The sequence below is a fragment of the Vigna umbellata genome, chromosome 6 (assembly GCF_029865625.1).
Source record: "Vigna umbellata cultivar VRB3 chromosome 6, Vumbellata_1.0, whole genome shotgun sequence".
NCBI classification, from domain to species: domain Eukaryota; kingdom Viridiplantae; phylum Streptophyta; class Magnoliopsida; order Fabales; family Fabaceae; genus Vigna; species Vigna umbellata.
Genome location: NC_142170.1, coordinates 21,092,795 through 21,105,202, shown reverse-complemented (window position 1 = coordinate 21,105,202; position 12,408 = coordinate 21,092,795).

Below are 12,408 nucleotides of genomic sequence, written 5' to 3'. Positions count from 1 at the left end.
TTACGCACAACACAATATAATTATATCTACACACCTATTATGCAAACATATGACGACAAAAAAAAATATATTAAAACAACAAGAGCATACACTGAGACATAGTCAAATAACTCTAAACATACATGAGGGACCACCGAAATGCAATCAACAACGCAGACCAAACCATACATCAGGGGTTCACCACCGAATATTGTAGTTTCCCAACTATAAAAGCAAACACAATAAAGCACAAACACTGACCTTCCTTCAGATTAACCTTCACTCACCACGTGCTTCAGCCTTGTGCTTCCAACAACAGAAGACCCACACCTCACCTCGTGCTTCAACTTCTTCCACCAGCTCGCACATGCACCCTCGCGCTTCGAAGACAATGTTGTTCACTAAGGAACCCTGGCGCTTGCAATCGAACAAACAACGCGATTTTTCCCCTTCAAACGAACCCTAATAATAACAACCTAACAAAGAACATGATTTCCCTCAATTTCTTTCCCCAATTAAAGGTGACAGACAATCCTTAAAATTTTTAATCTTTCCACCTTTGCCCTTCCCTCAATCTGATATCACGTCTCTCCTTAAAATTTTTTTAAAACAAAAGTCAATTTTAATGCCACATGTCATTACTCATTCAACTGAGCATGCCACGTTACCAAATATTAAACGACCGTTTGGTGAATTTGATGGAAGGCCTCTAATTGAATCAAATTTACAATAATAGAGACCCAATAGATACGCCAAAAAGAAAAGGGACTTATTTAATATTTCGGACAAAAATAGAGACTTCTGGTGAGATTAAACCTTTTATTTTAATTGAGTAAAATATATAAAGGAAATTTCTTTCATATTTCTCATCATGGTTATTCAATATTTACAACTCAGATGTAACATCCCAAATTCTCATACTTGATATTACATAAATAATATGAAAATTGTAACATTTCTACAGTCATTCATTTGAAAATATAAAATATCTCACATTAATTACATAAATTTAAACTCAGATTTCAACTTAAAGATAACCCGAGTTTTACTTTACTATCCTTCCTCCTCCGTCTTCACTTGTATTGGATTAGACGACGCTCCTTCATCTGCTCCCGTATAACAAATACGTTATACGATCATCGCAAAAATATGATTTTTCCGGTACATGCACAAATAAATAAGGGTGAGCTACCATGCAACCAATTATTAAAATGAGGCATGATACTACTACTACGCCTAACTCATATTTATGAAAATGATTTTTTTGCTAGACTCAATTATCCGGATCTAACGTTGATGGAAGTCTCGGATGGTCGTGCACTTGTGATGACCTCCACTCCTCATACTAAAAATCATGGCCAGATACAACTTGTCAACCACAAGGTTAGTCCGTTAACACTATGTCCAAAATTGGGACATAGACAAGGACCTCCTGCCCCTCTCACCACCTAACTCATCCTTCTCTACTTGAGATTGGAGAGTTATTAGAGTATCCAGGATGACCTTCCATACAGGACCCTCAACATCAACGTGTACACAATACCATGCTACTACAAAATCTCTCCGCGAGACTCATATCATGTTCATATTTATCAACTCATACCATACCATTACAAAATCTTCTCATACTACTCATATCATGTTCAGATGCATAATTTCATATCAACATCATAAAATACATTCATCACAGAAATCATACAAGATAAATATATTACAAACAAATTAACAATAATAAAATATTACTATAAATTGTCACCGGAGAAGAATCAAATGTTTGAAGATCATTAAAATAATCTTAATAAAATTTCTTGGGGAAACAAGAAGTTGAATCTGGCAGAGCCGGTTAGACAACTTCTCATCCTTTCAGGAAGATGCAATAAAAATTAAATAGAACAATAAAAGTTCTGGGGAAACAAGAAGTTGAATCTGGCAGAGCCGGTTAGACAACTTCTCATCCTTCCAGGAATACAATGTAATTAAATAATAAGAATAATAACAGGTCTGGGGAAATAAGAAGTTGAATCTGGCAGAGCCGGTTAGACAACTTCTAATCCTTCCAAAAATAAAAACGAATAAGGAAAACAATATAAAGTATGGGGAAACAAGAAGTTGAATCTGGCAGAGCCGGTTAGACAACTTCTAATCCATCCAAAAATAAAACGAATAAGGAAAACAATATAAAGTATGGGGAAACAAGAAGTTGAATCTGGCAGAGCCGGTTAGACAACTTCTAATCCATCCAAAAATACAACAATAAACAATTAATAGCATACATATGGCATAACATAATCAACATCACATTTTACAACTATCACACTTGGATCTAAACAAAGAAGCATGTTCTCATCCAAAATTCAAAATCATACAGAAACAAAATACTTCACATTCAAGATTTAAGATAAACTAAAAGCAACATATACAAGACTCAAAATAATATCAAACAAAATGTAACTCCCCTTACCTCTATTCCAGACTTAGGTTCCTCTTCTCAAACCGTTCTCCAGAAACTTCCAGAATTTCCCCTCTTCAACTAGAATTTCCTCCAACTCTCTCCTCTCACAATTTCCCTAGAATTTTGGTGCAAATCTTCATCCTCCCCCCTTGGCTATTTATAGCCAAAAATTTTTACTATTCATTTTTACTATTCATTTTTACTATTCACTTTTACTATTCATTTTTACTATTCAAAAATTATTTTTTATTCACCATTCTTATCTCTGAATAATTGATTCTACGTGGAGTGTCCTCTTCCACAATTTATTTTAATATTTTTTTTTTAACTATTCACTATTCACTATTCACTATTTTACTATTTACTATTCATTCATTTTTTTTTTTTAACTTTTAAAATAAATTCTCAAATTTTTAAACTCCTTCCTTTGAAATTATTATTATTGTTACCTATCATAAATTTTAATTTTATTTTTTTTTTACCATACTTTTATTAACTTTATAAAAATAAAAATAAAAAATAAAAAAATAACTATTTATTAAATTTAAATATTTTTTTTTTCATGGGTCTTACATTCTCCCCAACAACAAAAATTTTCGACCTCGAAAATTCGACACTTCACAAAACAAGATGGGGATAAGAATGTTTTACATCATCTTCTAATTCCCATGTATAGTCACCTGTTTTCCTATTCCAAACCACTCTGACTAAGTTGATATTTCTCCAAACCATTTTATCATATGACCTTCTATACCGAATGGTTAAATTATTTTACTAGAAGATCCTTTCTAATTTGAATATTTTATACTTCCAAAATGCAGAAAAGATTAGATACTACTACCATTTATTTATTATTATTATTTTTTTTTTAACCGATACTATTGAAGCCTCCGGTATGCCTGACCGGAACTGTGGGCACAGTGAGATTTTGGCTATATAAGGAGGAGCGAACCGCGTTGAGCGACACTTTGAGGCGTTGCGATTTTTGAGTGTGTGAGAGAGTGTGAGGTCTTCTAAGTGAGAGAGCTTTCGAGCGATCCTCTGGGTGTGAGTGAGATCTGAGCGCTGAGAGTTCTGAGTGTGAGAGCTTGTGGGATTAGAACGACTGAGTGTGATAGATCGGAGAGCCTTTCGGCAAGCTTCAATCTTTATGTTCCAGGGCTTTGCTCCGCCTCGAGTAAGTACTTCTTTTCTCTTATCTTTTCCTTTCCTTTACCCAGCTTCTCCTTCTTCTTTACTTCTTGCTTCTTTTCTTTCCTTTCTTCTTCTTGCTTCCTTTCATGCACTTTTTCTTTTCTGAGCTTTTATTACTCGCAATTATATTCTACTCTCTTCTTTACTTTCCGCTCGTTATATTACTTCTGCTCCTTTACTTGCTTTCTTCTTCTACTATTTTTCATTTTTTATTAACTAAAACTAAGAATACACTGTCTTAACAAAGATAAGGGTATATCGGCTGGAAACCAGACGTTAATCTCCCTTCGTTTGAAGGTATGGCAGAGACAATCGGGTAGAACAACGCCACGTACCCCGTAAAAATGAAACTTTAGAAAAAAAAAACTTTATATGTATGCACAAAATGGACACGAACGTAGATCGTTTAGGAACATTTGCGAGGACCGTGAAACAGATCTATTTTTGGACATTGAGACTTCAAAAATTGGACAATGAAAATTGAACTAACAAGAAGAAGCAAAATGAAAAACTTAACTTAAATTGGAACCTGACTTCACTGTAATAAATCTTTTTACTTTTACTTTACTTTATGCACAAAAACTTAGAAAATGGATATGGAAGCCAAGACAGTTCATAAACGATGGCGATCTACCCCGGAACAAGTTGGAATCTTGCTGAACATCTTCAATCATGGGATCATTAATCCTAGTCGAGATCAAATTCGCGAGATTACAGGACGACTCAAGGAGTACGGAGAAGTTGGAGAATATAGCGTCTATTGTTGGTTTCAAAACCATGGAAATCGGGTGAAACATCGACGCTTGCCGCAAAACGTCCCTGGTACATCTGAACCTTCATATGCCCTCCTTCCGCCGTTTATGTATGGTAAACCTTTTTTTTTTTTTTTTTTCTAATTTTCTTTATTTATCTCTGACTACTACTATTATTATTATTATAATTTTTTTTTTTCACTACCGAAGATCCTTCATGGGTAATTCCACAGACTCCAAGGCTCCTAGATCTCTTTCCCATCCCCGCTATACATGAAGAAGAAGAGAAAGTTACTCCACCCATGCCGTTTCGCATCAAAGCTCCTTCCACGGGGCTTTCCTTACGACCGCCTTCTACCGATGAATAGTCTTTATGATTTTATTTTATTTTATTTTTGTTGGAGTGTAATAATTAACGATCACTTCTGATCGACTCTAGAACATCTTTATTATTAGTAGTAGTAGTATTATTAGTATTATTAATTAAATCTAACGTAAACTAACTAACTATCATTTTTTTTTCTTTCTCTTGATTCACGGTAAGGTAAGTCAGATCTGTCGGTTTTTTTTTTTTTTTTTTTTTTCTAGTAGCATTAATTTGTTTAAGTAGTGTAAGATAGATTTTATTTATTACAAGGGTAAGACCATCTTCGGGGTAATGGTTAATCGTTTATCTATGACAATTATAATTCATCTCTGTGATTTCATAATAGTTGGCTATATAAGGTTCTTCTAAAACTCTAAGGAAATAGCTATGAGCTTTTTGAGAATACAGTGTGTGGAAAATCGAAGCGGTTCTCTTTGAGTTGTCAAGACGGTCAACTACCGGTTCGTCTATCGAAGGAAGATTTTAATCTGCGCTGTTCTGGTTCGTTTGCCGAAGGAGAGTTTTTATCATTCTTTTTATTCACTCTATTGTAAATCTTTAAAAAAATTTAGTGAAAACGTTAATCACTCTTTATTGTGATTATCAACTGGATGTAGATTCTTTTGAATCGAACCAGGATAAAAATTCTGTGTTGAATTTTCTTGCTCTCTATACTTTTTACATTTTACGCATACCCACTGTTTGATGAATTTTATCTAAGAAAATTAATTTCCTAAAACTGACCATCTTAAAACGAGTTTAATCGAATGGAACCTAATAATCATTTGAACGAACGGTAACAACTCAACACTTGACCGAACGATTCCCAATAATCATTTGACCGAACGGTAACAAACCAAACAGTACTAAATCAGCACCTAACTGAACGGTACTACAACAACCCTATACTAGACATAATATATGTAAATTACACACAGACTAATAATCCAAGATAATATCATGTGAAAATTCTAATACCTACTTCACAACACCAACCAAGGATTCATACACCATAAAGATTTGTCTTTTCTTCACCACTTATCTTCGTTAAACCCATTTTTAACTTGATCAACTTCTGATATATATAATCGTTTGTTTTCCTTAAACTCAACACTTCTTAAAACCATAACCACCTAAAATCGAATTGAAACTATCAAACCTCTCTTATGATCACGCCTTAAATCTATGAAAGAATGACAATTATTCACTTAGACTAAGATCTTAAAATACTTCATTTCTTCTATACTCTATGCCTTATCTGACTGCTTCTCAAAATCTTCTTCTTCTACTTATTTATTTATTTTAACCACTATCTTATTAGATTCCAACCATTACTGATACATCGATCCATGTTACCAATCTCACACAATGCCACTCCGTTTCTCACCAACACTTCCTTCTCTTATGACTTTTAATGTTACTGATATAGTAAACGAAACTGATTTCTCAAACCTTGCTACATTCATGCTTATCCAGAGCTTCTCTTAATCTAGCCTTTGAACTCAACTCTTCGTAAGATATCTAATCTCCTGATTTGGTTCTGGAAAACTTCTTAAAACATTACTTCTAAACACCAACATCTTTACTCTTCCTTTGAAGCCTAAATTTTTAGTCTTCTAACACCTTATCTTCGAGGCAAGAATTTGTCTCAAAGGCTTAAACTAATTCTAATAAAGGTATACAACTCAAGTTGTCCTTGAATCTGCATTCCTCTACTATTATAGAGCACATTACACCACCACAAAGGCAAAACAAGACATGAATTACTACAGGAAACAACACTAAAACTCTAACTCTTTCTTACCTCAAACCTTCAGAATTAAGAAAGGAAATTCCTCTTTGATAAAGTCATGAGTGTGCACCCTCATTTCTCTTTATCAAGATGCTTTTCTATTCTTAAAACCTTAAGTCGGTTGCACTCATTCTATGTTTTAAACTTCGAAAGACATGACAATTCATGTCATTTATACTCAACTCTTCACGGAAAGGCACACAACCCGCAAGTTCTAAGGACGAACTGCTCTGATACCACTAATGTAACATCCCAAATTCTCATACTTGATATTACATAAATAATATGAAAACTGTAACATTTCTACAGTCATTCATTTGAAAATATAAAATATCTCACATTAATTACATAAATTTAAACTCAGATTTCAACTTAAAGATAACCCGAGTTTTACTTTACTATCCTTCCTCCTCCGTCTTCACTTGTATTGGATTAGACGACGCTCCTTCATCTGCTCCCGTATAACAAATACGTTATACGATCATCGCAAAAATATGATTTTTCCGGTACATGCACAAATAAATAAGGGTGAGCTACCATGCAACCAATTATTAAAATGAGGCATGATACTACTACTACGCCTAACTCATATTTATGAAAATGATTTTTTTGCTAGACTCAATTATCCGGATCTAACGTTGATGGAAGTCTCGGATGGTCGTGCACTTGTGATGACCTCCACTCCTCATACTAAAAATCATGGCCAGATACAACTTGTCAACCACAAGGTTAGTCCGTTAACACTATGTCCAAAATTGGGACATAGACAAGGACCTCCTGCCCCTCTCACCACCTAACTCATCCTTCTCTACTTGAGATTGGAGAGTTATTAGAGTATCCAGGATGACCTTCCATACAGGACCCTCAACATCAACGTGTACACAATACCATGCTACTACAAAATCTCTCCGCGAGACTCATATCATGTTCATATTTATCAACTCATACCATACCATTACAAAATCTTCTCATACTACTCATATCATGTTCAGATGCATAATTTCATATCAACATCATAAAATACATTCATCACAGAAATCATACAAGATAAATATATTACAAACAAATTAACAATAATAAAATATTACTATAAATTGTCACCGGAGAAGAATCAAATGTTTGAAGATCATTAAAATAATCTTAATAAAATTTCTTGGGGAAACAAGAAGTTGAATCTGGCAGAGCCGGTTAGACAACTTCTCATCCTTTCAGGAAGATGCAATAAAAATTAAATAGAACAATAAAAGTTCTGGGGAAACAAGAAGTTGAATCTGGCAGAGCCGGTTAGACAACTTCTCATCCTTCCAGGAATACAATGTAATTAAATAATAAGAATAATAACAGGTCTGGGGAAATAAGAAGTTGAATCTGGCAGAGCCGGTTAGACAACTTCTAATCCTTCCAAAAATAAAAACGAATAAGGAAAACAATATAAAGTATGGGGAAACAAGAAGTTGAATCTGGCAGAGCCGGTTAGACAACTTCTAATCCATCCAAAAATAAAAACGAATAAGGAAAACAATATAAAGTATGGGGAAACAAGAAGTTGAATCTGGCAGAGCCGGTTAGACAACTTCTAATCCATCCAAAAATACAACAATAAACAATTAATAGCATACATATGGCATAACATAATCAACATCACATTTTACAACTATCACACTTGGATCTAAACAAAGAAGCATGTTCTCATCCAAAATTCAAAATCATACAGAAACAAAATACTTCACATTCAAGATTTAAGATAAACTAAAAGCAACATATACAAGACTCAAAATAATATCAAACAAAATGTAACTCCCCTTACCTCTATTCCAGACTTAGGTTCCTCTTCTCAAACCGTTCTCCAGAAACTTCCAGAATTTCCCCTCTTCAACTAGAATTTCCTCCAACTCTCTCCTCTCACAATTTCCCTAGAATTTTGGTGCAAATCTTCATCCTCCCCCCTTGGCTATTTATAGCCAAAAATTTTTACTATTCATTTTTACTATTCATTTTTACTATTCACTTTTACTATTCATTTTTACTATTCAAAAATTATTTTTTATTCACCATTCTTATCTCTGAATAATTGATTCTACGTGGAGTGTCCTCTTCCACAATTTATTTTAATATTTTTTTTTAACTATTCCCTATTCACTATTCACTATTCACTATTTTACTATTTACTATTCATTCATTTTTTTTTTTTAACTTTTAAAATAAATTCTCAAATTTTTAAACTCCTTCCTTTGAAATTATTATTATTGTTACCTATCATAAATTTTAATTTTTTTTTTTTACCATACTTTTATTAACTTTATAAAAATAAAAATAAAAAATAAAAAAATAACTATTTATTAAATTTAAATATTTTTTTTTCATGGGTCTTACATCAGAGATTAAATATAAAAGTATACAACTACAATACGATTCAAAATCATACATTAAATACATATGTCTCTTATACATTTTTTTTAAGTCTTTATCCCATCTCTCACTCATTAATATAATCTTCTACACCTTCATAGCCATCTGCATGTTAGAAATATTATCTTAGATTAATTACGTTTGACTAGAAAATAAATAAAATCATTTAGTAATTATTTTTGTCCATAACATAATTTGTATATATATCCAAAGGATTTTAGATTACGAAATTTATATACTATATAAAGCAAGCTTAAATCACTCATCTCTAACATTCATCCTGCAATTTTTTTTTATCAAGGACAAACAGGCATTATACCATTTAACAGTGCAGAAATCTCAAGGAAATAGTGTAATCTTCCTTGTGTCCAACCAAAAAATTAACTAAACTTCCATTAAAGTGAAATTAAATGTAGCAAAACATAGTACAACAAATAAAAAACGAAATTTATACAGTAAAAACAAAACTGTTACAGTAAATACGAAACTGTTACAGTAAATACGAAAATACAGAAAATAGTAAAATACAGAAAACAGTAAAATACAGAAAACTGAATTGCACTAATTCTGGAATTGAAAATCTGGAAATTATAGTGCAGTAAAAACAGAAACAGAATTAAATTCAGAGAAAACAGAAACAGAAACAGAATTTGCAGAATACAGAAACAGTAAAACAGAATTGGAATTGCAGCAGCAGAAAAATAAAATCAACAGCAGAAACAAAAATTAGAGCAGAAAAATGAAAATACAGCAGTACAGAATACAGAAAAACGAAAATGCAATAGAAATTAAATTGTAGCAGCAGAATTTAAATTACAGCAGAATAAAAAAACAGAAACAGAATTGAAAACAAAACATCAATCTATTATTCATCAATCAAAGATTCAAAATTACAAGAGAAAGGAAAAGAAAATTGAACCAGAATTGAAGTTGGAATGGCATCCTAGTAAAACTTCTACAAAACACCCCTAAAAGTAGTAGATTGGTAAGAATCTCAATGTTTCAACTTTCTTTGTTATATAAATGTATGCTAAAGCAATTTCTTTTTTAATTGTTCCCTTGCAGCACATATGATGTTGTTGGGGAGATCTACTGCTACAACTAAATAACTTGCATGGATGAACCTTAAGGTTTGGTATTTTAGTCTATATTTTGTTACATTTTAGTCTATATTTTGTTACATTTTGTACTATTCCAATGATGTTACTTAACATTTTATAATTATGATGATATATTGTAGTGTAATAGACAAAACGGGTCATATGAGTGTGGTTACTACGTCATGTATTGGATGATGACCACTATTCGTGCACATTACACCAATGGATGAGAAACGGTAATATTTAGGTTTGAATTTTATTTTCTCTATAGTTTAGATTTCATATACACCAATTGAAATTATTGTGTTTTATGCAGAGATTCAATATGACTACTCCAATTCCAGAGAAGTCACTTAAACTCGTGAGGAAAGCACTGACTAAATATCTAATTCAACTATATAATAGTATGTAGTAGATATTAGGATATAGTAAGTTCTAAGTTGATGTTTCTAAGTTATTTTATGCTTTTGTACATTGGATTGATTTTTGCTTCAAAGTTGATTCCTGATTACACTGAATTGATTTATGCTTCTAAGAAGTTGATTTATGATTACATTAAATGCATTTATGTTTTAATATAATTTTTATTGAAAATATATGCTTCTGGACTGTTATGGCTGTAAAATTATATGCAGGTCTGTTTCTGCAGTTGGGAATGTTGTAGAAACAGACCTGTTCTTAAAAAAAACGGAGGAATACGCCTCGATTGTGACCAAAACCGAGGCAGAAAGTCCACATATGGCATCGGTTAAGGTCCCAACCGAAGCACAAAGTCTGGCGAAAAAATAAAAAAATAAATAAAAAACACTCTACTGGCTCGGTTCAAGTCTCAACCGAGGCAGTAGAGGCCGACATACTGCCTCGGTTCAAAAGAAACCGAGACGTAAAGTCTTGCGGAAAAACAAAAACAAAAACGCTATTGCTTCGGTTACCTTTGAACTGAGGCAAAAGCCTACACTTTTATACCTTGGTTCAAAATCGAGGCATAAAAGGGTAGACTTTTTGCTTCGCTTGTATATGCCTCGATTTAGGAGCCGCTACCTATGGACGAAAATAACCGATGTCGTTTTTCCTAACTGTGGAACCACGAACATATTACCACTTTTAGTTAATTAAAATGTGGTATTTAATAATGGATTTCTCGCACCACGAAACAAAACACACTGCAAGATGCACTATCATGTCAATTGCACCTTGCACATGACCTCCAAATTTCAAAAACTGTGAAATCGGTTCCATGCAAACATAACTGATTCCATGCATAACAAAACCATACACAAATATTAATAAAACATAATCATAGATAGGGATATTTTAGTTAAAAAAAACCCTTTATCAACTCCAAATCTATTAAGGAGAGGTGAGATGGAAGGAGTGGATAATCCCTCAAATTCGTCCTATGCATCGCTCGCAAATCGCTCAATGCAAACATCCACCATTAATGTAAATTCAACCTTCCCAATATCCTTCAACCATCAATGTATATCCAACCTTCCCAATATCCTTCACACTCTTAAGTTTGAAACGTTTATACTTATAGGAACGTCTATGTGAAGAAAATTCACATTGTCCAAAAAAATTGTTGAATATCCAAATTTAAGTCTAAGTCTTATAATAATAAAAAATAAAAATTTTGATCATTGTATAAGAAATAAGATACTATAATATTAGAAGTAATATTAAACCTTATATACGTTTAACTCATGTGTCCTGATGGTGTTTACCTAATTAATCTTCCTTCCAAAAATTTAGTTGTGAAATAAAAGTTAAATTTAAAGTCAAGTGCATTTTATTATAACTATTGAAATCGAGAAAATGTGGTTGTGATAGAAAATATCATCTTATGTTTTCTTGTTCTTGAGAACCATTATGATTGTGAATTGTCACATTCATATGTCTTTAAAGTTAGAGTGTTAATATAATTTTTATCATTCTTATATAGACTATAATTACTGTAGTTAGAAGCCCAATAACTACATTTTTTAATATAATTTTGTATTTTTGTATTGGTTTACTATGTAAATAGGTATAAGTAAGGGAAAAATTAGAGAAATTATTTAAATTAGAGAATAGTTCATTTTTTTTTGTAGTTTATCAAAATTAGATGGATAATAATAATTGGAGACTAATCAAGGTAGGGAAGCCAAATTTTTGTGTTTGATTATTCCTTCTTTTTATATGTGGAATCAAATTATGATCATACCGATTGCATTAAGGGGAGTAGATATTAAAGTAGGTAAAGAAAATAATCTTTTCAATCACTTGTATACAAAAGAGTGGATAAAAAAACCCATAAAAAGGTAAAAGGTTACGAGAAATAAGAATATGTCTTCCTTACTAATTTTTATTCAATAACTTTTCCT